Here is a 27,782-nt window from a genome sequence, read left to right as displayed (position 1 = left end):
ACTGGCGATCTACTTCCATAAAGGTTACCGCCAAGAAAATTCTACGGAGCAGTTCTACTCTGTGATATACGGGGTCACCATGAATTGGAAAAGACTCAAAGGCAAAGGGTTTGGTATAGCAATATAGGGCTGTTAACTGCAAAACAAAGATATAAAAACGAAGGTCCCCAAATCTAACCACAAAACAAAACATGGATTTTTAGATGGTTGTTGCCCAGAATTTCAAACAAAATCTACTAAGGAGAAGTCTAAAATTAGTAATATTCAGGGACTCTGGATTTTTTACAATAATTTAATCGAGTTCACTAAAAGAAAGAAAAAAGAATATTAGGATATTTAAAAATATGCAAAAAAGTAACTTTTTAAACAAAAAATCTAGCCAGATCCTCCAAATTAAGTTACTCCATAGCTGTATATCTGATAAGTATACCAACTCTCAAATAATAGCATTTTCAGAAATAGTATCTTCTCAGTATAAAAGCTTACATACAACTGCAAAGATTCTGATTGTTTTCAATACACAAAATAGATGGCCTGCGTATCCTGAATGCAGACCATGATTGATTGGAAGAATAATGTACATTTAATCATCAAAGCTCATTCAAAAGCATGTAAGTGCTTCAATGTATTGCTGTGTGGTATATGACAGAGAGAGTGCTTGCCTTTTAGGAACAGGAATGCACAGAGGGAATTCCAGCATTAAATTGGGTTGACAACTGAGAGAATATGTTTTAGTAGACAACTTTATCTGCAATGTACTTCCTGGTGGTTAAACAGCCTGTGAGACAACTACTAAAACAAATTCCTCTCAGATAAGTCTTTATAAAAGCATGCCATAATGGTTTGAAAACTAAAGGCATCTTATAAATTACAATAGGTTTGCCTAGTGGTTTTTCTTTGAGAGGGTGTAGAGGTAGCAACAGAAGGGAACATGAGGTGTTCCTCAGCATCCTTCAGGGGTGCTGGCAATGTTCTGTCTCTTTAGCTGGGTACAGGATGCACAAGTGTGCTCAGTTTGTGAAAATTCTTTGAGTTGTACACTTATGATGTATGTGTTTTCCTGTATGTATATTGTTATTCTATAAAGAGTTAAAAAAAAAAAATACACCAGGTTAGCTTCAGCAATTAAAAGATGATTCCTTTATGGTTTTGAACTGTTTTCCAATGATTGAAATAATCATATTACTAAGTTTACTAGGTAGCCATTAACAACAACTGAAGTTATTGCTAAGGGATAGGCCATACTACTGACTACAAAGATGAACTCCCTTCTATTTCCTTTGTTAAAACCTTAGAATGTCAACAAGCTGAAATTATTCGGAAGTAGAAGGTGAGTTTTTGTTGCCGTTACTCTAGTATGACCCTCACATGATACACTATGTAGGATACTTGATGTTCTACGACAATTATCCACTCAATTTAAATGAAAGCACAAACTCTAATCTAATTTTAACTAATCTTAAAAGCATTTCTAAAATATTAACATGGTCTGTAAAAACACACTTAAATTCCTTATTTCAGGTACAAAAAAGTTTACCGTTCCAGTTTACGTTTCTAATGCAATGACTTCATAACTATGTTAAACTCAACTTTAACTCTTACTCAACTTTTAACTCTGATAATTCTAATTTGACCATATTACACCAGACCCACAGATTGCTAGAGAAAATCACTATTATTAACATTCTTGGAAATAACATTTGACAGCCTACAAAGCTGAAGGCAAAGAAACTCCCTAATATTTACTAAGCAGCTTGAATCTAAGTGCCTCTATAATCCACACACAGAGAATACATTTTCTGAGATGGAAATCTGGTATGAAAATTTCTTTCAAATTATAGCTTGTGACGACAACTAAAAATACTGTATTGTCTGTGTAGCCTTTACCATGGGTTTTGCCATATTTGGCCATTCCTAACTAAGTTTGGAAAGAAAAATTAAATGTGACATAGTGACCAGTTCACTTCCCCAGGGCCTGACCTGGTAACTTTTGAAAAAGAGTGGAAGAATGAAAAATGAGCCTTCAAATGCAGGAAGCCACTAGAAAATAAGAACAACACCATTCCATATCCTAAAATAAGAGCTTTAAAGATTTTCTGTTGAACAGTAAGTCTTGGGCGCAGGGGAGGGTGGGGGGAGGGTGGGCTTCTGCTCACTGTACACACGACACCAATGGGAGTAAGGGCCAGTCCAAGTTCTCAGTTACCATTACTCTGGGTAATAGTTCCAAGCTGTGCGGCACAGCTGGATAGGCCTTGCCAGCAAGGCCATCGCAGCAGTGCTTTGATAGCGTGGGGCCCTGAAGTGTCAGGATATAGAAAAGGCAGCAGTTGTTGGCTGTGAAAACAGTCTGATATAAACCAGATGGGAACTTACTAGATGGGCAACACAAAGGAAAACAATTGGCTCATTCAACAAAGTCAGGCCCCTGCTCCAGAGAATTCACAGAAGACAATAACAGTCACCCAGGGTTGATGCAAACAAGAAACAGCCATGTGGTTACAGTTTAAAGAATTGTTTTTCCTCAGACTAAACAAAGTTTTGATTTCCAATTCTTATATTCATTAATTGTAGTTTGGCATATTGTAGTTTGGCGTATAGGCCCTTATGCCAAAGAAGAATATTTCATTTATACAATATATACTCTGGTGAAACCAAGACATAGAAACTAATTTTGTGCTGGTTCCTGTTAAGTGCTGTGAACATAGCCTGAGCTATTTCAGGAAACTGGCAAATTTAGAAAAAGATTGATCATGCTGACATGGTAATTAGAAAATATCCAACGTAGTATTTCCAGGACTTCCTAAGTCCGAATTGTTTTAATGTAGGCAGAATGACACTACAGGCCATAATCACAAGGCTCTCAGTAGAACTACATTTCTGGTCTAAGCGATTTTTCTCACTTCATTAGATGGGACAGTATTATTGCAATTATATTCATACATATACTGTGTGAGGCTCACCACACAAAAAGTTTCCCATTGATTCTGGGTTGACAAGTATAACAGAGACTCAAAATTAGATTTTAAGACTCCTTAAAAAAAAAAAAATTTTTTTTTCTTTTGGCAATAGCATTTTACTTAAAGACTTTTGTAGATATGTATTCCACAACAGAGTAATTTGTTTTACTAGTTTAACCAACAGTAAATAAGCATTCTAGCTTAAATAATTCACTAGTAATTGCATTTTTTCCACTGGAAGCCCCAGCGCAACTTGGGCCTCTGCATTTACTACCAAATAAAAAAACCTTAAATTTGTAATCACCATTCTTAGGTGATGGATAAGAAGCCCATCAGGGAAACTCTGGAAAAATGAGATGTACTTCAGCAGCATTTTTGTGCACATATTTGAAAATATTTTATAATTAAGTCACCATGTTAGTTGTTTTCTGCTTAAATAATTAAAAAAATTAATAATTAGGTTTCTGAAAAGAGAAGACATTTATCTATGGAGTTGTGAAAATCACTTGTGGAACATGAGACAAAACTCAGGCTTCCCAATTTGCATTTGCTGCACTGCCCAGATTATTTTCACGGATTCTTTCCACCCTACAAACTGAGGTCAAACATGTAAAGACATCTTTCCTGTTCCATTAGAGCTTTCATCCCATGCAAGGTAATGCTGGAAATAAACCAGAGAAACAGAAGTGGAGTAACAATTTGGAGCAGGTTTATATAGTCATAAGTATTTCCAGCCATAGTTATTTTCTCCCTGTACACTTCCATACATGCTCTGGGTAGGTCACAGACAACAGAGGAATAAAAATGAAAACAGTAAGACCAGTTGAGAAACTTATCAGAGTATTACTAGGGTTGAAAAATATTATGCTTAGAAAAACAACTGCACAACTATAGAACGTACGAAACTTAGCTTGTTGTCAGGTTCCTGAAAAAAAATTTGGCCAGTTTCGTTTGAATGCTGAAAACCCCAATATCAGGCAGCAGTTTTTAACAACTTCTGTGAATGCTGAGACAAAGAACATTTAGTTAGCTAATTCAACCTCTCTGAGTTTCAACTTCCTCATCTGCACAATAAAAATAACAACAATAAAAACACCTTTACATACTTATAAGTTTGTTGTGTGAGAATGAACGTTAGGAGAGAATTCTTCGCAAGCTGTAAAGCATTTGCCAAATGTTAGTTTCATCACTGTGGGTTTAGGGGAAGAAACAGATGTACCATACTTGGCAATGACTGTGTCCTAGTGTAACCCTATATAAGACATATCGACTATTTAGAGTACGATCAAACTAGTAAACAGCCTGTATATGAGGAACAACAGTAAAAGGAAAATAACATGTAGACTGTGGGTTATTACTGCTGTCATCAAATATTTAAAAACTTGTCCCACTGAAAAACTTGTTTCTAAATCTAATAGTACAGAACTAGACCCGATATGTAAGAAGTTATGAAGAGAAATGCTAACTCAAAAAGAATAATTAGAGCTTTCCATCCATAAAATGTACAGCAAGGTACTGTGGGATGATCACCTGTCAGGTCTAGTGTTCCTTTTGCTGGCTCCCTTCTCTTCTTTACATTTTGGAGCTGTCTGAGATCTTAAACCCTGGGGTGCTTCTCTTCCCTATCTATACTCTAGGTAATCTTATCCAGGCCCATAGTTTTAAATACTATCTACACTATCAACTCTCAAATTTATACCTCAAGCCCTAAACTCTTTCCTGAGCTCTCTTCTTACAGAAAACTGCCTTCTTGATCTCTCCATTTGGATGTCTAGTAGGCTTCTCAAACTTTACATGCCCCACACAAAACTACTGATTTTCCTCTCAGTCTTCCTGATCTCAGTACATGACACTATCATTCAAGCAGTAACTCTCAGATCAAAAATTAGGAGGAATTAATCCGTGGCTCTACTTACCATCACAAACCACATCTAATCCACTTACTATTTTTTGAAATGAACTCATTGATCAGAAACTGTATCAGCTATACCATCAAAATACAGCCTGAAGCTGACCACTTTTCCAGCTCCACCTTGGCTCAAGCCACTATCACCTTTCACCTGTAATGCTGCAACAGACTTCCAATTGGTCTCCCTACTTCCATTATTGTAACTTTATAGCCTATTCTCTACCTAAAAGCCAGACGGATCTTTTAAAAAATGTAAGTTAGAGTTTCTCACTTCCCTGCTCAAACCCTCCATGGATTCCCATCGTACTCAGAATACAAGCCAAATTCTTTCTCAGAGCCTGCAGGGCTCTACATGATCTGGCTGCTGCCTGTATCTCCTATCTCCTACCACTGCCACCCGGGCATACTTCTTGCCAGCCACACTGGCCTTCTGCTGTGCCTTGGGCACAGTAAGCTCACTCCCTCCTCAAAACCTTTCTTCCTATTCCTTCGGTATAAAATACTCTTCCCTAGACACTTGCAAGGCTTCCTCCTTTACTTCGTTCTCTGTGCAAGCATTGCTCCTTCAGAGGAGACTTCCGTAACCAAACCATCTAAAGTAGCAAGCCACCCACCTGGCTTCCTCTGCTATTCATTGCCTTGCTTTATGATTTTTAAATTTATACTGGTGGAAATGCAAATTGGCATAGATATTTTTGAAATAACTGCAGCCACACTTTTAAAAAAGTGTTTCACTTTTTATTTGGAAATAATTTTAAACTTAGAGAAAAGTTGCAAGAGTAAGAACAGTATGACCGCTCATATACCACTTACCCAGCTTCACCTATTGCTGACATTTTCCCCATGTTTCCAGTTTGTCTGATTATGTCCCCATGGCCGCATCAGGTTATGCACTCTTAGACAGAATACTGTATAGGAGATGTGTCCTGCTCAGATATCACGTCTGGAGGCACATGATGTCCATCTGCCTCTCTAGGTAATATGAATTTTGATCACCTAGTCAAAGTGCTGTCTCTTATTTTCCCTTTTAATTATTGAGCAATCTGTGAGGAGATACTTTAAGACCATGCAAATATACTGCTTCTCATCAAAATTTCCTTCCACATATAGCATTCGTTGGTAAGTCTAGCCTGATCTAATCTTTGCTATGATGGTTGCAAAGCACTGACCTTCCAACTCCAGAACTCATTCCACATTTACCACTCAACACTTGGCATTCTTCTGCAAACTCCTTATTTTCCTTATAGCACTTATCACTATCTGCAATTGGAAATTTATTTGCTTACTTGTTTATCATCTGTCTTATACACAAGTATATAAACTCTGGGATCCTGTTTTGTTTACAACAGTATTCCTAAAACTTTGAACAGTGGTGCCTGGCACATAGTAGGTACTCAAGAATGAATAAATGAATGGAGGAAGGAAAGTGAAAGAAAACTGTAAACAAGGCCCCTGTGCTAGATAGAATAGACTAAATTACATCAAAAATCTCTTTTAAGATTCTCAAGGGCTAGATAATACATTTAATCCAACAAACGTTTACTGAGAACCTACCATTTAAGGCACTGTGCTAGAGAGCAGGTGTTGCAGAGATGAATGAGAAAAGGTCATCGACTCTAAGGAATTCACTCGCTAGTGAAGAAGGCAGGCTGTAAGAAAATACCCATAAAAGGTATGCTACAAGGACTAAAGGGAAGTATATTCCAAATAGTATAGACCCTTAAAGGACACCACAGTGAACCAAGAAGTTTGTATGTGATGGGGAGGTGGTGTCAGAGGGCAAGAACCCCCATTGCTTTGGAGTTGATTCCAACTCATAGCAACCCTATAGGACAGAGTAGAACTGCCCCATAGGGTTTCCAAGGCTGAAATCTTTATGAAACCAGACTGCCACATCTTTCTCCCGCACAGCATCTTGTGAGTTTGAACCACCAACCTTTTGATTAGCAGCCAAGTACTTCACCACTGTGCCACCAGGGCTCCTTCAGAGGGCAAGAGAAGGGATAACTCTAAGTAGAGGCACAGAGAAAAGCACAGGGTGAAAAAAAAAACAGCTTGGATTTGAGAAAAGCAAATAATACAATCTTAGACACAGGGGATGCTGCTAAGTGTAGGTTGAAGGACGGGAAAGGAACAGAATTATGAAGTGTGTATGGTTACACGTGACCCTAGGAATCACCAAGCCCCATCCCCTCATTCAGTAGATAAGTGATCCTGTTTATTCCACACTTGTTCCCCTGTGCCCCTCTTTCCCCCTTTTCCACTTGAACTTTATGCATAATTTTCTGCTCTTTCCCTCTCTCCTTTTCTTCCTCCTCCACTGCTTCATTTACCCCTCCTTTTCCCTTTTTTCTCTGCCTCCTTTCCTTTCTCTGCACTTACCCTTTTCTTCTCTCGGAACTACACCTTTCTTCCTCTCCTGTCAAGAGTAGAAAAGGGATAGGGTCAAGGATGCAGATGGGTCACCTTTAAAGAAGGAAAAACCACAGCTCTTTCTTCAACTCGAAAGAGAAAAATGAGAAGATAAATGTAGAGCCTTAAGAAGCTGGGGCTAGGGTAGCTATAATGTTCACATCTGAAAGGGTAGACCTAGAAAAGCAAAAGCATATACTAAAAGAGATCTGAGGTGATAAAGCTGGGATTAGGAACTTGGGGAAAAGGGTTAGAACAGGTACTGTTTGGGAGCTAACTAAGATCAATATGAAATTAATGAAAGAATTGCTAGGAAAGGCAAGAGTCCAGTTCAAGTCCCACAGCAAGTTCCTTAACAGGCTGTTATGTACACAAATTCCATCTTGATCCAGCAGGACTTCATGGGCAGGGAACAAAATCAGGGACCTTTGACAGCAGAAGAAACCCAGAAAGGAAATAGGGAAGTCTTAGACAGTGGTAAGTCAGTACTAAATTGGATAACCACATAGGTCAGGCAAGGTATGGGGCCTCCAGGAATAGCCAGTCAAAAGGAATAGGGGCTGAGTGAATGAAGGTGCCAGTACAGGTCGGGGAAAGAATGTATGACCAAAGTGGGTTCATTTAACTGATTCATTAGCCACATGAATAGCCAATAGCTGCTGCCTTGTCCCATTACCCTAAACAAGCCAGGTTACGGAAGGAAGGAGAAAAGAAGTATTAGACTGTATCCTGAATAAGACAAATATCCCTACATACTCCGAGGAGCATACATTTTTTAAAGAACTCAAGGTTTAAAGATGTATTTATATTATTTTAAATATGTTCGTTGAACAAGGAGAAAAAAATTTTACAAGTCAGTTTATCCCTCAAACAACTATACAGAACATGTATGCTCTGTAGCATTTTACCGCCAACATCCTTAGGGCTTGGGACCAATACAGATTCAATTCCTATCTTGGAAAGAGGGCTGACTACAACATGAGCATTCAAAAGGACAGGTTTCCTAGAGGCAATCATGCAAAAAATAGCCAGAATCTTGCCCAAGTCACCAGCTAGTGAATAACAGAGCTAGGATTTGAACCCAAGCAGTCTGGCTCCTGAGTACATTCTCTATGCTGTTGTGCTTTTCATTCTGCAGCAAGAAAACTACAGAAGTCACCAAGAACATCAACTGTTATCAAGCAGTGTCTCCCAAAGGGTGTTCCTCCCTCTTCTGCATCAGAATCACCAAAGGGATTAATTTAACATGCAGATTCCCAGGCCCCACTTCAGCTAAGTAATAAATCTCAGGGTGAAGCCTGGGAATCTGCCATTTTAAAAAAGCACTCCAGGAGAGTCTTTTGTCTGTTACAGTTTGAGAAACACTATATTAAAGACTAAAAAAGGAAAAATCCAACAGTGGTTCAGCTATACTATTTCTTTGTTCTAATTCATTTTGAATCGAAACAATCAAGCTTGTCTTTCATTTCCAGTATAGGTACAAAAATAGTAAAACTGGGTTAGTAGAATAATTCACTATTGTGCTGGTTGAAATAATCTACCTAATTTTTACTTCACTTATATAAAACTAAACTCACTAAAAATTATAAATAAATGACTATTATACTAATTAGAAGAATAGCATTTCTAATACATTACCTTGTAACTGAGGCTAATTTTATTTGGAGAAGGGCGGTATAGAAACATTGCTGAACTAGGAGCAAGAAGATCTAATGCTATCAAAGGTCAAGATTATGACCATTGGGTATGTTGAATAGGGGATGGTTCCTCCGCTCCAAGATTTAAGTATTTATCTCAGTGGTATTAAAATATAAAGATGTGGGGGCAGGGTCAAGATGGTGAAATAATCAGACACTTCATGTTGTTCCTCTTACAACAAAGACCCCCAAAAACAAGTGAATTGGATATATATGACACTCTATGAACCCTAATCATTAAAGACAAAGCTGAAGAATTGGACTGTGTGAAGAAAAGACAATTCAAAAACAGCAGAAACAGGGAATTACGGATCAAGACGTCGTGGGCGTCCTGCTCACTGGATCTGCACAGTTCACACAGATTGAGGCAAGCAGCAACATCCCAAGCCAAAACCCACCAGCCAAGCAGCAGCAAATCTGCACGTACCTCCAGAACCAAAGAGGACATCACATCTGTGAAAGTTAAGTGCAAGCTCCCAAACCACCACGCACACACCATAGCTCTTCCCCCCACCAGAGCTCCATCACCGAGGAGCGCTCCCTTCTCATCCATCCCCCTCCCTGCTCAGCATTCAACACCACCACAACCCCTAAGCTGAGAACTCATAGCCAGGTCCAGAGGCACTCATTCCTTCACCCAGTCACTGGCATAGGGGGTCCAGGGACTTGTAGCGCCCTTCACCCCAGTGCCTTGCAGGCTGATCTGACACCACACACCCTCATTATGATAAAATGGGCAGGGCAACCACCTGAAGTGCATTTTCAGCTGCAGCTGCCAAATGGGAGCTGTAGATTTGTGACATTTGACACTGCCCTGCCTCCTAAGAAGGGGCCTCACCCATCCACACCAGGGGGACCTGAAGGCCAGCGGTACCACCCACTCCATTTAGCTGCACATGACAGAGGCCTGAGAATTAGTGATGCCTCTCAATCCCTCCAGCCAATGGCACTGGGTGCCCAAGGACCAGCTGCACTCCTCTACCCCACCTGCCACTATGCAATGTAGTGGACAGGGGCATGCCATCCATCCAGGCACTTGGGAGCAGCAAACAGCCCCCTTCCTTGACTCCCACACCACTCCCTACTGCAACAAGAGACCTGTGCCTGCTCTGAACAACCCCCATGCAGCTCTGCCCACCTAGGACTATAGGTGAGTGTTTCTGTACCACACACTTGGGTAACCGACACCTAGGCACCTGTGCCCTCACCAACTGGTAAGCAGCAAAGCACACACACAACATCCAACCCAATGACCAGGGAGAACAACCCCTGCATCCATGACCACATGGCCAGAAGGACAGATTCATTACCTCACCAAAAAAAGTAGCCTACATCTTTAGCACCCCCACAAGAACAGTAAACAGACTCCCAGGCTCACACGCCTAGTAACTACTTTGACCATCTGGTGACAGAAGGCGAGTGCTTTAATGATGCCAATGACCAGAGCAGCACACACACCCAGCCTACTTGGACATATCAAAACAGAACAAAAATACAGGACACAGTAAACAAAACTACAATAAATAAATAAATGTAATAACTTATCGATGCCTTGGAGAAAGCTGTCAATATCAAATCACATAAAGAAGCAGGACAAGATGGCTCCAGCAAGTGCCCAAAATAAAGACCCAGAAAATCTTCCAGTGAAAGATAAGGCAATTTAACTACCTGATAAAGAATTCAAAAGACTAATACACAGGGCTGTCCAAGAGATCAAGAAGGAGATCAAGCAAAACAGACCAAACCAAGGAACACACAGACAAAGCAATAGAAGGATTCAGGAAAACAATACAAGAACAAAATCACAGAAGGAACAGGTTGTGAGAAACTATACAAAAATGGCAACTAAAAATCCAAAAGATTAACAATAAAATTTCAGAATTAGACTACTCAGTAGAAGGTTAAAGGAGCAGAATTGAGGCAATGGAAGTCAGAATTCATGAGACTGAAGATAAATCCTCTGACACCAATTTGTTTGAGGAAAAATAAGAAAAAAGAATGAAGAAAGCCTAAGAATTATGTGGGATACTCTCTAGAGGAAAAATCTAGTGATTGGAGTACCAAAACTGGAGGAGATAACAGAAAACAGAGAGAGAATTGTTGAAGATTTGCTGGCCAAAAACATTCCTAATATGAAAGATGAGAAAATATCTATCCATGAAGCTCAGCAAACACCATACAGGATACACACCAAAAGAAAGTCAACAGACATACCATAATCAAACTTGCCAAAACCAAAGACAAAGAAAGAATCTTGAGGGCAGATAGGGATAAACCTAAAGTCACCTACAAAGGAGAACCAATAAGACTAAGCTCTGATTACTCAGCAGAAAACATGCAGGCAAGAGGGCAATGGGATGACATACATAAAACTTTGAAGGGAAAAATATGCCAGCCAAGAATTATATATCCAGCAAAACTGTCTCTCAAATATGATGGTGAAATCAAGTCATTTCCAGATAAACAGAAATTAAGCGAATTTGTATAAACTAGACCAAAATCACAAGAAATATTAAAGGGGTCATCTGGTTAGACAACCAATAACATCAGACATCGATCGAAAACTAGAACACAGGACAGATCAACCAGATACCAACATAGACAGGGAATTGACAAAAATAAAACAAAGCTAAAAGACTGAAAATAGGGAACCAGTGACGTCCATATGTAAATGACAACAACATCAAAACAAAACAGATGGAATAAAATGGTGAAGTCATAGAACTTCCAAATGGAGAAGAAGTCAAGGTGATATGAAGAAATAAAAGACTGGTTTAAACTCAGAAAAATAATGGTAATTTCAAGGTAAACACAAAGGAAGCTAACAAACCTACTGATCAAAATAAAAAAAAAGAAAAACAAAGACTGATTAAACACAAAACCAAAAAAAATTAAAGTGATGAAAATACAAAAACAAAAAGGACTCAGCACAAAAAATTAAGCAGAACAAAGAAACTGTCAACACTACAAAAAAAAAAAAAAAAGAGCAGTAAACCCGTACCTATTGATAATTACAGTGACTGTAAATGGCCTAAATGCACCAGTAAAGAGACAGAGAGTGACAGAATGCATTAAAAAAAAACACGATAAATCTATATGCTGTCTACAAGAGACACATCTCAGACACAACAACATAAATAAGCTAAAACTCAAAGGATGGAAAAAAATATATCAGGCAAACAACCAAAGAAGAGCAGGAATGGCAATATTAATCTCTGATAAAATAGATTTTAAAGCAAAATTCACCATAAAGGACAAGAAAGGACATTATATGATTAAAGGGTTAATACACCAGGGGGACATAAGCATAATAAATATATACATACCCAATGACAGGGCTCCAAAATACATAAAACAAATTCTAACAGTATTGAAAAGAGAAATAGTTCCACAATAATAGTAAAAGACTTCAACATACCACTTGTGGTGAAGGACAGAACATCTAGACAGAAACTCAATAAAGATACAGAAGGTCTAAATGCCACTATCAACCAACTCAACCTTATAGACATATACACAACACTCCACCCAACAGCGGTAAAGTATACATTCTTTTCCAACACATGTGGAACATTCTTCAGAATAGACTATATTTTAGACCACAAGCCAGCCTTAACAGAATCCAAAACATCGAAATAATACAAAGCATCCTCTCTGACCATAATGCTATAAAAGTAGAAATCAATAACAGAAACAGCAAGGAAAAAAAAAAAAAATCAAATACATGGAAACTGAAAAACACCTTGCTTAAAAATTACTGGATAATAGGAGAAATCAAGGATGGAATAAAAAAAATTCATTGAATCAAATGAGAATGAAAATAAATCTTACCAAAACCCTTGGGACACAGCAAAAGCAGTGCTTAGAGGTCAATTTATAGCAATAAATGCACACACCAAAAAAGAAGAGCCAAATCAAAGCATTAACCTTAAAATTCAAACAAATACAAAGAGGGCAGCAAAAGAAGCCCTCAGGCACCAGAAGAAAGGAAATAATAAAGATTATAGCAGAAATAAATGAAATAGAGAACAGAAAAACAACTGAAAAGGTCAAGAAAACCGAAAGTTGGTTCTTTGAAAAGATCAACAACAAAAAACCACTGGCCAAACTGACAGAAGAAAAACAGAAGAAGCAAAAAACTTGCATAAAAAATGAGACAGGTGATATCCCAACAGAACAAACTGAAATAAAAAGGATCATAAAAAATACAACGCTACAAAAAATTGTACTCCAACAAATTTCAAAACCTAGAGGTGACTCAGGTCACCCAGCCACCTGCGACAGGGGCCCAGGGATAACTGGTACCTCCCAGTCCTTACAACAAAAACTTTGGGTGCCCATGGTCCCTCTGCAGAGCCCACCCACTAGCACGCTCTAGGGAACAGAGACACGTTTTCCTCAGAGACACTTGGGGGTTGGTTCTCAGCCCCCTGCCTTGTTCGGAGCATGACTCCCTGCTGCCATCAGATACAGGTATATACGCCAATCACCCCTGCCACACTAAGACTGTAGGACAGAGCCTGTACCACACACTTGATATCAGCTACCTGGAAACCTGAGCTGAATTCATACAAGAAAACTGAATGGAACCCCCGACTGATATACCTGATAACAGCTCTCGCCAGCTGGGGACAGGACACCAGAGCTCCAAAGGTGAAAATAATCAAGCTAGCTCACTCAAGCAACTCATAGGGGTATATCAAAACAAAACAACGCAAGCAGCTACGACACAGTAAGCAAGCATAAACTAATACAATAATATATAGATGGCTTGGAGACAACAGTCAATATCAAGTCACATAAAGAAACAGGCCATGATCACCTCAACAGGCTCTCAAAACAAAGAATCCAGGGATCTTTTAGATGAAATATGCATTCCTGGAATTACCAGATGCAGGATACAAAAGTTTAATATACAGAACCTTTCAAGACATCAGTAAGGAAATAAGGCAAAACGCAGAACAAGCCAAGGAACACACAGATAAAGCAACTGAAGAAATCAGAAAGACTATTCAGGAACATAATGAAAAGTTTAATAAGCTGGAAAAATCTATAGACAGACAGCCATCAGAAATTCAGAAGATTAACAATAAAATTACAGAATTAGATAACTCAATAGAAAGCCAGAGGAGCAGAATTGAGCAAGTAGAAGCTAGGATTTCTGAACTTGAAGATGAATCACTTGGCACTAATATATTTCAAGAAAAATCAGATAAAAGAATTAAAAAACATGAAGAAAACTTAAGAATCATGTGGGACTCTATCAAGAGAAATAACCTATGAGTGATTGGAGTACCAGAAAAGGGAGGGATAACAGAAAATACAGAGAAAATTGTTGAAGATTTGTTGGCAGAAAACTTCCCTGATATTGTGAAAGATGAGAAGATATCTATCCAAGATGCTCATTGAACTCCACATAAGGTAGATCTCAAAAGAAAGTCACCAAGACATATTATAATCGAGCTTGCCAAAACGAAAGACAAAGAGAGAATTATAAGAGCAGCGAGGGATAAAAAAAAGTCACCTACAAAGGAGAGCCAATAAGAATAAGCTCGGACTACTTAGCAGAAACCATGCAGGCAAGAAGGCAATGGGATGACATATTTAAAAAATTGAAGGAAAAAAACCACCTGCCAAGAATCATATATCCATCAAAACTGTCTCTTAAATATGAAGGTGAAATTAAGACATTTCCAGATAAACACAAGTTGAGGGAATTCATAAAAACCAAACCAAAACTACAAGAAATACTAAAGGGAGTTCTTTGGTTAGAAAATCAATAATATCAGGTATCAACCCAAGACTAGAACACAGGGCAGAGCAACGAGAAGTCAACCCAGACAGGGAAATTAAAAAAAAAAAAAGCAAGATTTAAAAAAAAAAAAAAGCGATGTTATTATATAAAAGAAGACAACATTAAAATAATAAAGAGGGACTAAGAAATGTAATCATACACCTTCCATATGGAGAGGAAGATACAGCGATACAAAGAAATAAAAGTTAGTTATAAACTTAGAAAAATAGGGGTAAATAATAAGGTAACCACAAAGGAGACAAACCATCCTACTCATCAAAATAAAATACAAGGGAAAAATACAGACTCAGCAGAAACAAAATCAACAACAACAAATATGAGCAAAGGACAATATATAAAGAAAATCTACTCAGCATATAAAATCAAGTGGGAAAAAGAAGCTGTCAACACACACAAAAAAGACATCAAAACGATAGCACTAAATTCATACCTATCCATAATTACCCTGAATGTAAATGGACTAAATGCACCAATAAAGAGACAGAGAGTGGCAGAATGGATTAAAAAACAAGATCCATCTATATGCTGCCTATAAGGGGAAATGCCTTAGACTTACAGACACAAAAACTAAAACTCAAAGGATGGAAAAAACTGTATCAAGCAAACAACAATCAAAAAAGAGCAGGAGTGGCAACATTAATTTCTGATAAAATAGACTTTAAAGTTAAATCCATCAGAAAGGATAAAGAAGGACACTATACAATGATTAAAGGGACAATACACCAAGAAGATATAACCATATAAAATATTTATGCACCCAATAACAGGGCTGCAAGATACATAAACCAAACTCTATCAGCATTGAAAAGTGAGATAGACAGCTCCACAATAATAGTAGGAGACTTCAACACACCTCTTTCGGTGAAGGACAGGACATCCAGAAAGAAGCTCAATAAAGACACGGAAGATCTAAACGCCACAATCAACCAACCTGACCTCGTAGACATATACAGAACACTCCACCCAACAGCAACCAACTATACTTTCTTTTCTAGTGCACATGGAACATTCTCTAGAATAGACCATGTATTAGGTCATGAAGCAAGCCTTGGCAGAATCCAAAACAATGAAATATTACAAAGCATCTTCTCTGACCACAAGGCCATAAAAGTGGAAATCAATAACAGAAAAAGCAGGGAGAAGAAATCAATCACTTAGAAACTGAACAATACGCTGCTCAAAAAAGACTGGATTATAGAAGATATTAAGGATGGAATAAAGAAATTCATAGAATCCAATGAGAACGAAAACACTTCCTATCAGAACCTTTGGGACACAGCAAAAGCGGTGCTCTGAGGCCAATTTATATCGATAAATGCACACAACCAAAAAGAAGAAAAGGCCAAAATCAAGGAACTATCCCTACAACTTGAACAAATAGAAAGAGAGCAACAAAAGAAACCCACAGGCACCCGAAGAAAACAAATAATAAAAATTAGAGCTGAACTACATGAAGTAGAAAACAGAAAAACAATTGAAAGAATTAACTAGACCAAAAGCTGTTTTTTTTTTTGAAAAAAGTCAAAAAAATTGATAACCCACTGGCCAAACTGACAAAAGAAAAACAGGAGAGGAAGCAAATAACCTGAATAAGAAATGAGATGGGCGATATTACAACAGACCCAAATGAAATTGAAAGAATCATATCAGATTACTATGAAAAACTATACTCAAACAAATTTGAAAACCTAGAAGAAATGGATGAATTCCTAGAAACACACTACCTACCTAAACTAACACAAACAGAGGTAGAACAACTAAATAGACCCATAATAAAAGAAGAGATTGAAAAGGTAATCAAAAACTCCCAACAAAAAAAAGCCCTGGTCCGGATGGCTTCACTGCAGACTTCTACCAAACTTTCAGAGAAGAGTGAACACTACTACTACTAAAGTTATTTTAGAGCATAGAAAAGGATGGGATACTACCTAACTCATTCTATGAAGCCACCATATCCCTGATACCAAAACCAGGTAAAGACACAAGAAAATTATAGACCTATATCCCTCATGAATGTAGATGCAAAAATCCTCAACAAAATTCTAGCCAATAGAATTCAACAACATATCAAAAAAATAATTCACCATGACCAAGGGGGATTCATACCAAGTATGCAGGGATGGTTCAACATTAGAAAAACAATTAATGTAATCTACCACATAAATAAAACAAAAGACAAGAATCACATGATTTTATCAATTGATGCAGAAAAGGCATTTGACAAAGTTCAACACACATTCATGATAAAACTCTCAGCAAAACAGGAATAGAAGGAAAATTTCTCAACATAATTAAGGGCATTTATACAAAGCCAACAGCCAACATCACCCTAAATGGAGAAAGCCTGAAAACATTCCCCTTAAGATCGGGAACCAGACAGGGATGCCCTTTATCACCGCTCTTATTCAACTTTGTGCTGGAGGTCCTAGCCAGAGCAATTAGGCTAGATAAAGAAATAAAAGGCATCCAGATTGGCAAGGAAGAAGTAAAAGTATCTCTATTTGCAGACGACATGATCTTATACACAGAAAACCCTACGGAATCCTTCAGAAATCTACTGAAACTAATAGAAGAGTTCAGCAGAGTATCAGGATACAAGATAAACATACAAAAATCAGTTGGATTCCTGTACACCAACAAAAAGAACATCAAAAAGGAAATGACCAAATCAATGCCATTTACAGTAGCCCCCAAGAAGATAAAACACTTAGGAATAAATCTTACCAGAGATGTAAAAGACCTATACAAAGAAAACTACGGTACACTTCTGCAAGAAACCAAAATAGACTTACATAAGTGGAAGAATATACCTTGCTCATGGATAGGAAGACTTAACATTTTAAAAATGTCTATTCTACCAAAAGCGATCTATACATTTAATGCAACTCCGATCCAAATCCCAAGGACATTCTTTAATGAGATGGAGGAACAAATTACCAATTTCATATGGAAGAGAAAGAGGCCCCAGATAAATAAGGCATTACTGAAAAAGAAGGACAAAGTGGGAGGCCTTACTTTACCTGATTTTAGAAACTATTATACCGCCACAGTAGTCAAAACAGCCTGGTACTGGTAAACAACAGATACATGGACCAATGGACCAGAACTGAGAGTCCAGACATAAATCCATCCACATATGAGCAGCTGATATTTGACAAAGGCCCCAAAACAGTTAAATGGGGAAAAGGCAGTCTTATACACAAACGGTGCTGGCATAACTGGATATCCACCTGCAAAAAAAATGAAACAAGTCCCATACCTCACTCCATGCACAAAAACTAACTCAAAATGGATCAAAGACCTAAATATAAAATCTAAAATGATAAAGAGCATGGAAGAAAAAACAGGAACAATGTTAGGAGCCCTAATACATGGCATAAACAGTATACAAAACATTATAAAGAATGTAGAAGAAAAACTACATAACTGGGAGCTCCTAAAAACCAAACAGCTATGCTCATCCAAAGTCTTCACCAAAAGAGTAAAAAGACTACCTACAGACTGGGAAAAAGTTTTTAGCTATGACATTTCTGATCAGCACCTGATCTCTAAACTCTACAGGATACTGCAAAAACTCAACTGCAAAAAGACAAATAACTCAATTAAAAAATGGGCAAAAGATATGAATAGACACTTCACTAAAGAAAACATTCAGGTAGCTAACAGATACATGAGGAAATGTTCATGATCATTAGCCATTAGAGAAATGCAGATCAAAACTACAATGAGATTTCATCTCACTCCAACAAGGCTGGCATTAATCCAAAAAACACAAAAGAATAAATGTTGGAGAGGCTGTGGAGAGACTGGAACACTTCTACACTGCTGGTGGGAATGTCAAATGGTATAACCACTTTGGAAATTGATTTGGCGCTTCCTTAAAAAGTTAAAACTAGAACTACCATATGATCCAGCAATCCCACTCCTTGGAATATATCCTAGAGAAGTAAGAGCCTTTACACGAACAGATATATGCACACCCATGTTTACTGCAGCACTGTTTACAACAGCAAAAACATGGAAGCAACCAAAGTGCCCACTGATGGATGAACAGATAAATAAATTATGGTATATTCACACAATGGAATACTACACATCGATAAACAACAGTGAGGAATCTGTGAAACATTTCATAACATGGAGGAACCTGGAAGGCATTATGCTGAGTGAAATTAGTCAGTTGCAAAAGGACAAATATTGTATAAGACCACTATTATAAGAACTTGAGAAATAGTTTAAACTGAGAAGAAAACATTCTTTTGTGGTTACGAGAGGGGGGAGGGACAGACGGTGGGAGAGGGGTATTCACTAATTAGATAGTAGATAAGAACTGCTTTAGGTGAAGGGAAAGACAGCACACAATACAGGGGAGGTTAGCACAATTGGACTAAACCAAAAGCAAAGAAGTTTCCTGAATCATCTGAAAGCTTCGAAGGCCAGCGTAGCAGGGCCAGGGGTCTGGGGACCATGGTTTCAGGGGACATCTAAGTCAATTGGCATAGTAAAATCTATTAACAAAACATTCTGCATCCCATTTTGAAGAGTGGCATCTGGGGTCTTAAATGCTAGCAAGCAGCCATCTAAGATGCATCAGTTGGTCTCAACCCACCTGGATCAAAGGAGAATGAAGAACACCAAGGACACAAGGCAATTATGAGCCCAAGAGACAGAAAGAGCCACATGAACCAGCTACTACATCATCCTGAAACCAGAAAAACTAGATGGGGCCCAGCTATAACCGATTACTGCCCTGACAGGGAACACAACAAAGAACCCCTGAGGGAGCAGGACACCAGTGGGATGCAGGTACCAAATTCTCATAAGACCAGGCTTAATGGTCTGACTGAGACTGGATGGACCCTGGTGGTCATGGCCCCCAGACCTTGTATTGCCCCAGGACAGGAACCATTCCCAAAGCCAACTCTTCAGACATGGATTGGACTGGACAGTGGGTTGGAGAGGGATGCTGGTGAGGAGTGAGCTTCTTGGATCAGGTGGACACTTGAGACTATGTTGGCATCTCCTGCTTGGAGGGGAGATGTGAGGGGGGGGTTGGTTAGAAGCTGGCAAAAAGGACACGAAAAGAGAGAGTGGAGGGAAAGAGCAGGCTGTCTCATTAGAGGGAGAGTAATTGGGAGTGTGTAGCAAGGTGTATTTGGGTTTTTGTGTGAGAAACTGACTTGATTTGTAAACTTTCACTTAAAGCACAATAAAAATTAGCAAAAAAAAAAAAAGAAAAGAAATGGAATGCATACAGATCAATATCCTAGGCATTAAAAAAAAGGTGAAACTGGCTGGTATTGGTCATTCTGAATCAGGCAATCATATGGTGTACTATGCCAGGAATGACAACTTGAAGAGGGATGGCATTGCATTCATTGTCAAAAAGAACATTTCAAGATCTCTCCTCAAGTGCTGTCAGTGATAGGATAGTATCCATACGCCTACAGTAAAGACCAGTTGATATGACTATTATTCGCATTTATGCACCAACCGCTAAATACAAAGATGAAGAAATTAAAGATTTTTACCAACTTCTGCAGCCTGAAATTGACCAAACATGCCATCAGGATGCACTGATAATTACTGGTGATTGAAATGTGAAAGCTGGAAACAAAGAAGGATCGGTAGTTGGAAAATATGGTCTTTGGTGACAGAAACGATGCCGGAGATCACATGACTGAATTTTGCAAGATGAACCACTTCTTCATTACAAATACCTTTTTTCACCAACATAAAGAGCGACTACACACATGTACCTCGCCAGAAGGAATACGCAGGAATCAAATCAACTACATATGTGGGAACAGATGGAAAAGCTCAATATCACCAGTCAGAATAAGGCCAGGGGCCGACTGCAGATCAAACCATCAATTACTCATATGCAAATTCAAGTTGAAACTGAAGAAAATTAGAACAAGTCCATGACAGCCAAAGTACATACTTGAGTATATCCCACCTGAATTTAGAGACCATCTCAAGGATAGATTTGACACACTGAACACTAATGACCGAAGATCAGATGAGTTGTGGAAGGACACCATACATGAACAAGAAGTGATTAAAACGACAGGAAAGAAAGAAAAGACCAAAATGGATGTCAGAAGAGACTCTGAAACTTGCTCTTAAACGTTGAGTAGCTAAAGCTAAAGGAAAAAATGATGAAGTAAAAGGGCAAACAGAAGATTTCAAAAAGCAGCTAGAGAAGACAATGTAAAGTACTATGATGACATGTGCAAAGCCCTGGAGATTAAAAAGCAAAAGCAAAGAACATGCTCAGTATTTCTCAAGCTGAAAGAACTGAAGAATAATTTCAAGCCTTAAGTTGCAATAGTGAAGGATTCTACAAGGAAAATATTAAATGACACAGGAAGCATCAAAAGAAGATTGAAGAAATACACAGAGTTACTATACCAAAAAGAATGGGTCGACGTTCAACCATTTCAGGAGGTAACATATGATCCAGAACTGAAGGAACGCGTTCTAACTGCACTGAAGGCATTAGCAAAAACAAGGCTGCAGAAATTGATGGGAAACCAATTGGGAAGTTTCAACAAACAGATGCAGCACTGGAAATGTTCACTCATCTATGCCAAGAAATTTGGAAGACAGTTATGTGGCCAACTGACTAGAAGAGATCCATACTTACGCCTATTCCCAAGAAAGGTGATCCAACTGAATGTGGAAATCACTGAACAATATCATTAATACCACATGTGAGCAAAATTTTGCTGAAGATCATTCAAAAGTGGCTACAGCAGTATATTGACAAGGAACTGCCAGAAATTAAGGCTGGATTTAAAAGAGGACTTGAAACCAAGGATATCATTGCTGATGTCAGATGGATCCTGGCAGAAAGCAGTGAACACCCGAAAGATGTTTACTTGTGTTTTACTGACTATGCTAAGGCGTTCAACTGTGTAGGTCATAATAAATTTTGGATAACATTGTGGAGGATGAGAATTCTGGAACACTTAATTGTGCTCCTGAGGAATCTGTACATGGATCAAGAGGCAGTCGTTCAAACAGAACAAGTGAATACCGCACGGTTTAAACTCAGGAAAAGTGTGCATCAGGGTTATATCCTTTCACCATACCTGTTCAATCTGAATGCTCAGCAAATAATCTGAGAAACTGGACTATACAAAGAAGAACAGGACATCAGGATTGGAGGAAGACTCATTAACAACCTGCGTTATGCAGATGACACAACCCTCCTTGCTGAAAGTGAAGAGGACTTGAAGCATTTACTGATGAAAATCAAAGACCACAGCCTTCAGTATGGATTACACCTCAACATAAAGAAAACAAAAATCCTCACAACTGGACCAATAAGTAACACCATGATAAACGGAAAAAAGATTGAAGTTGTCAAGGATTTCATTTTACTTGGGTCCATAATCAACACCCATGGAAGCAGCAGTCAAGAAATCAAAAGACACATTGCATTGGGCAAACTGGCTGCAAGAGATCTCTTTAAAAAGTGTTAAAAAGCAAAGATGCCACCCTGAGGACTAAGGTGCGCCTGACCCAAGCCATGGTGTTTCCAATCACCTCATATGAAGCGAAAGCTGGACAATGAATAAGGAAGACCGAAAAAGAATTGATGTCTTTGAATTGTGGTACTGGCAAAGAATATTGAATATACCATGGACTGCCAAAAGAACAAACAAATCTGTCTTGGAAGAAGCATAACCAGTATGCTCCTTGGAAGCAAAGATGGCGAGACTGCATCTCACATACTTTGGACATGTTGTCAGGAGGGATCAGTCCTTGGAAAAGGACATCATGCTTGGTAGAGGGTCAACAAAAAAGTGAAGGCCCTCAATGAGATGGACTGACTCAGTGGCTGCAACAATAGGCTCAAGCATAGCAACAATTGTGAGGATGGTACAAGACCCCATAGTGTTTCGTTTTGTTGTGCACAGGATCGCTATGAGTCAGAACCGAGTAGATGACACTGGAAAACAACAACAATTCACAGGTAATATGATCTTACACACACAAAACCCCAAAGAATCCACAAGAAAGCTACTGGAACTAATAGAAGATTTCAGCAATGTAGCAAGATACAAGATTAACATACAAAAATCAGTTGGAGTCCTCTACAACAACAAAGAGAATTTCAAAAAGGAAATCACCAAATCAATACCATCTACAGTAGTCCCTAAGAAGATAAAATACTTAGGAGTAAATTTAACCAGGGACATAAAAGACCTATATGAAGAAAACTACAAAACACTACCGCAAGAAACCAAAAGAGACCTACATAAGTGGAAAAACATACCATGTTCATGGATAGGAAGACAACATTGTGAAAATGTTATTACTACCCAAAGTGATCTACAGATAAAATGCAATCCCGATTCAAATTCCAACAGCACTCTTTGATGAGATGGAAAAATTAATCACCAACTTTATGTGGAAAGGGAAGAGGTCTTGGATAAGTAAAGTATTACTGAAGAAGAACAAAGTGGGAGGCCTCATGCTACCTGATTTTGGAGCCTATTATACAGACACGGTAGTCAAAACAGCCTGGTACTGGTACAACAACAGGCACATAGATCGATGGAAAAGAGTTGAGAACCAAGATGTAAATCCATCCATCTATGAGCAATTGATATTCGACGAAGGGCCAAGTCCATTAAATGGGCAAAAGACAGTCTCTTTAACAAATGGTGCTGGCATAACTGGGTGTCCATTTATAAAAAAATGAAACAGAACTGTCACAGATTGAACCGTGTTCCCCCAAAATATGTCAGCTTGGCTAGGTCATGATTCCCAGTATATATGATTGTCTACCATTTTGTCATCTGATGTGATTTCCCTATGTATTGTAAATCCTATCACTCTGATGTAATAAGATGGATTATGCCAGTTATATTAATGAGACAGTGTCTTAAGCCAATCTCTTTTGAGATATAAAAGAGAGAAGTGAGCAGAGAGACTTGGGGGACCTCATGTCACCAAGAAAGAAGCACCAGGGGCAGAGAGTGTCCTTTGGACCCAGGGTCCGGCATGGAGAAGCTCCTAGTCCAGGGGAAGATTGATGAGAAGGACTTTCTTCCACAGCTGACAGAGACAGAAAGACTTCCCCTGGAGGTGACACCCTGAATTTGGACTTCTAGCCTACCAGACTGTGAGAAAACAAATTTCTCTTTGTTAAAGCCATCAACTTGTGGTATTTCTGTTATGGCAGCACTAGATAACTAAGACAAGAACCCATACCTCACACCATACACAAAAAAAACTAACTCAAAATAGATTAAAGACCTAAATACAAAATCGAAAATGATAAGTATCATGGAAGAAAAAATAGGGACAATGCTAGGAGCCCTAATACACGGCATAAATAGGATAAAAGTCATACCTAACAATGCACAAATGCCAAAAGAGAAACTAGATACTGGGAGTTCCTAAAAATCAAACACTTAGGCTCATCAAAAGACTTCACCAAAAGAGTAAAAAGAGAGCCTATAGACTGGGAAAAAAAATTTTGGCTATGACATATCCAACAAGGGTCTAATCTCTAAAATCTACAAGATACTCCAACACCTCAACAACAAAAAGACAAATAAGGCAATTAAAAAATGCACAAAGGATATGCACAGGCACTTCACCAAAGAAGATATTCAGGCAGCTAACAGATACATGAGGAAATGCTCACGATCATTAGCCATTAGAGAAACGCAAATCAAAACTACAATGAGATACAATCTCACCCCAACAAGGCTGGCACTAATCATAAAAACACAAAATAACGAATATTGGAGAGGTTGTGGGAAGACTAGAACACTTATGCACTGCTGGTGGGAATGTAAAATGGTGCAACCACTTTGGAAAATGATGTGGCACTTCTTTAAAAAGCTAGAAATAGAGATACCAGACGATCCAGAAATCCCACTTCTAGAAACATACCCTAGAAGTATAACAGCTGTCACACAAATAGACATATGCACACCCACGTTCACTGCAGCACTATTCAGAAGAGCAAAAAGATGGAAACAACCTAAATGCCCAACAGTAGACCAAAGAATAAACAAATTGTGGTAAATTTGCATAGTGGAATACTACGCAATAACAAAGAATAACAATGAATCTACGAAATATCTTACAACATGGATGAAACTGGAGGGCATTATGCTGAGTGAAATCAGTCAGTCACAAAAGAACAAATATTGTATGAGACCATTATCATAAGAACTCAAAAAAAGGTTTACCCACAGAAAAAAGCATTCTTTGATGGTTACAAGGGTGGGGAAGTGGGGAAAGGAAACTACTAACTAGATAGTAGGCAGGTGTCAAGTTAGGTGAAGGAAAGGACAACATAAAATATAGGGTAAGTCAGCACAACTGAACCAAAGAAAAGCACGGAAGCTTCCTAGACACAGCTAAACACTTTGAGGGACCAAGTAGCTGGGACTGGGGGCCGGGGACCCCAGTCTCGGGGGATATTTATGTTAATTGGCAAAACACAGTTCACGAAAGAAATGTCTACATCCCACTTTGGTAAGTAGCATCTGGGGTCTTAAAAGCTTTTACGTAGCCACCTCAGATACATCTATTGGTCCCATCCTATCCGGAGCAAAGGAGAATGAAGAAAACCGAAGACACGAGGAAAGTATTAGCCAAAAGAACTAAAGGAGACCACATGAACCAGAGACCCCACCAGCCTGAGACTAGGGGAACTAGATGGTGCCCAACTATCACCAACGACCTCTCTGACAGAGATTACAAGAGAGACTACCTAACAGAATGGGAAAGAAATGCAGAACAGAATTCAAATTCATATAAAAAGATCAGACTTACTGATCTGACAGGGGCTGGATGAACCACTTAGACGATGGTCCCTGAATACTCTGCTAGCCTAGAACTGAAACCATTCCTGAACCCTACTTTTCAGAAAAGACTAGACAGGCCTATAAGGCAAAAAATAACACGTAAGGAATGTGATTCTTAGTTCGATCAAATACATGAAACCAAACAAGCAACTACTGTCTAAAAACAAGATGAGAAGGCAGGAAGGGACAGGAACCAGATAAATAGACACAGGGACCCCGTGGTGGAAAGGGGGAGCATACTGTCACATTGTAGAGATTGCAACCAATGTCACAAAAGAATATATGTATATATTTTTGAATGAGAAATTAACTTGAGCTGTAAACTTTCACCTAAAGCACAATAAGATTAAAAAATATATAAAGATGTTAACAAATCTACATCTATCGCTGTGATCACTAATTTCATAAGATTAAAATATTTTTTAAATGGCTGTTGAATAAAAAGATTAGTAAGTTTCTCTAAGAGTTTAAATTATATTTTACATCAATTCGATTTATATAAAAAACACCATAGTAAAAACTTTAAAGTCAGTCTCCAGGAAATCTGGTTAAGTACAATGAAAGGGTTGCAGAAGTTTTTGGAATGTTGGCAAGTCTTCAAAACAATCCTGGTGTGCGCTTTTGGTGAGATATGTTTAATGTCAAATAGACTCAAGAAAAACTAAGCTCTCTATATACAGGGTATAATTAATTTGACAACAATGAGAAAATTAAACCTTTCCACAATTAAAATACTTCTACATTAAAAAGGAAATTACTTTTAGCACCAACAAATGAAAACATTATAAAAATTCTTGAACAATTTTTAGTGCCTTATTTATTTTCCATGACATCCTTTTTGCATTTTGTGCATTATGTAAGAGAATATCTTTAGTTATGCACATTTCCCTGCTTGATAATATACATTTCTGTCCCCTAAATCAAAGGTGTAAATTCTTTTATATAGGGACAAACAGTTGAAATCATCATCTAAGTTAAAAAAAAGTCCATTAAAGTGTCGGAAGGGTGTCTTTTCTCACATAGATTACGCCCCCACCTCCAGTTAAACATCCTTACATAAAATCTAAGAAATGTATATACATAAAGACAATCAGCAAGTTGACCTAACACATTTGCTGCCACGTGTTTATTTTTTCAGCACTGTCAGAAAAAAACTGACAGTATGATTACATAAAGATGTTTACTTTTAGTACTTAATAGTATTCCAACAAATTATTTCTGAGAGGTACTGTTTTTAATAAATTATTCTTTTCAACTACCCTTTGCTTCCTATCCTTGAGGCTAGATGCCTTATCTTAGCCCTCTCTAAGTCCACAGCACCTTCTATATACCATATATATACCAAGAAAAAAAAAAAAACCCAAACCAGTTGCTGTAAAGTTGATTTCAACTACTGGCAACCCTGTGTTTCAGAGTAGAACTGCACTCCACATTGTGGCTGTGATCCTTCAGATGTAGATCATCAGGACTTTATTCCAAGGCCTCTCTGGGTGGAATTGAACTGCCAACCTTTTGGTTAGTAGCCAAGGCTTAACCATTTGCACCAACCAGGACTTCCCCTTTGCATGTAAAGGATGTAAAAGAGGCTGACCTAAGAATGAATGTACCATGGAATATTATTCAGCTGCAAAAAGGAATGAAGTACTGATACATGTTACAATATGAATAAACCTTGAAAACATTATGCTTAGTGAATAAAATCAGACACAAAAAGCCATGTATTGTATGATTCCATTTATATGAAATGTCCAGAATGGGCAAATCCACGGATACAGAAAATAGATTAGTGGTTACCAGAGGGGAAGACAGAAGTGACTGGTAATGGGTATAGGTTATTTTGTCAGGTGATGAGAATGTTTTGCAATTAGATAGTGGTGATGGTTGCACAACCTTGTGTATATACTAAAAGCCACTGAACTATACACTTTAAAAGGGTGAATTTTATGGTATGTAAATATCTCAATTAAAGAAAAAAAAGAATGAGTGAGTGAATGCTCACACTGTTTTTCTCTCCTCTAGAGCTCAACTAACTAATATGTAGCCTGATTTAACTTTGCATATCCTTGAGCATAGTCTTGGCTGCTCCTACACTCTGCTCAACTAGTAAGTCCTCAAAGAGTGAAATTTATGTTAATATTAGTCTAAGCA

The 27,782-nt window shown here is 38.3% G+C and overlaps 1 protein-coding gene across 11 annotated transcripts in view; it reads right to left on the bottom strand.

The window, feature by feature from the left end:
* KIAA0586 (KIAA0586 ortholog) overlaps window positions 1-27,782 on the bottom strand; it is a 142,298-nt gene that overhangs the window by 26,075 nt on the left and 88,441 nt on the right. The window lies entirely within an intron of this gene.

Source organism: Elephas maximus, chromosome 10 (assembly GCF_024166365.1).
Source record: "Elephas maximus indicus isolate mEleMax1 chromosome 10, mEleMax1 primary haplotype, whole genome shotgun sequence".
Taxonomy (NCBI): Eukaryota; Metazoa; Chordata; class Mammalia; order Proboscidea; family Elephantidae; genus Elephas; species Elephas maximus.
The sequence above is the reverse complement of the archived record's forward strand: the minus strand, read 5'-3'. Positions and strand labels throughout refer to the sequence as shown.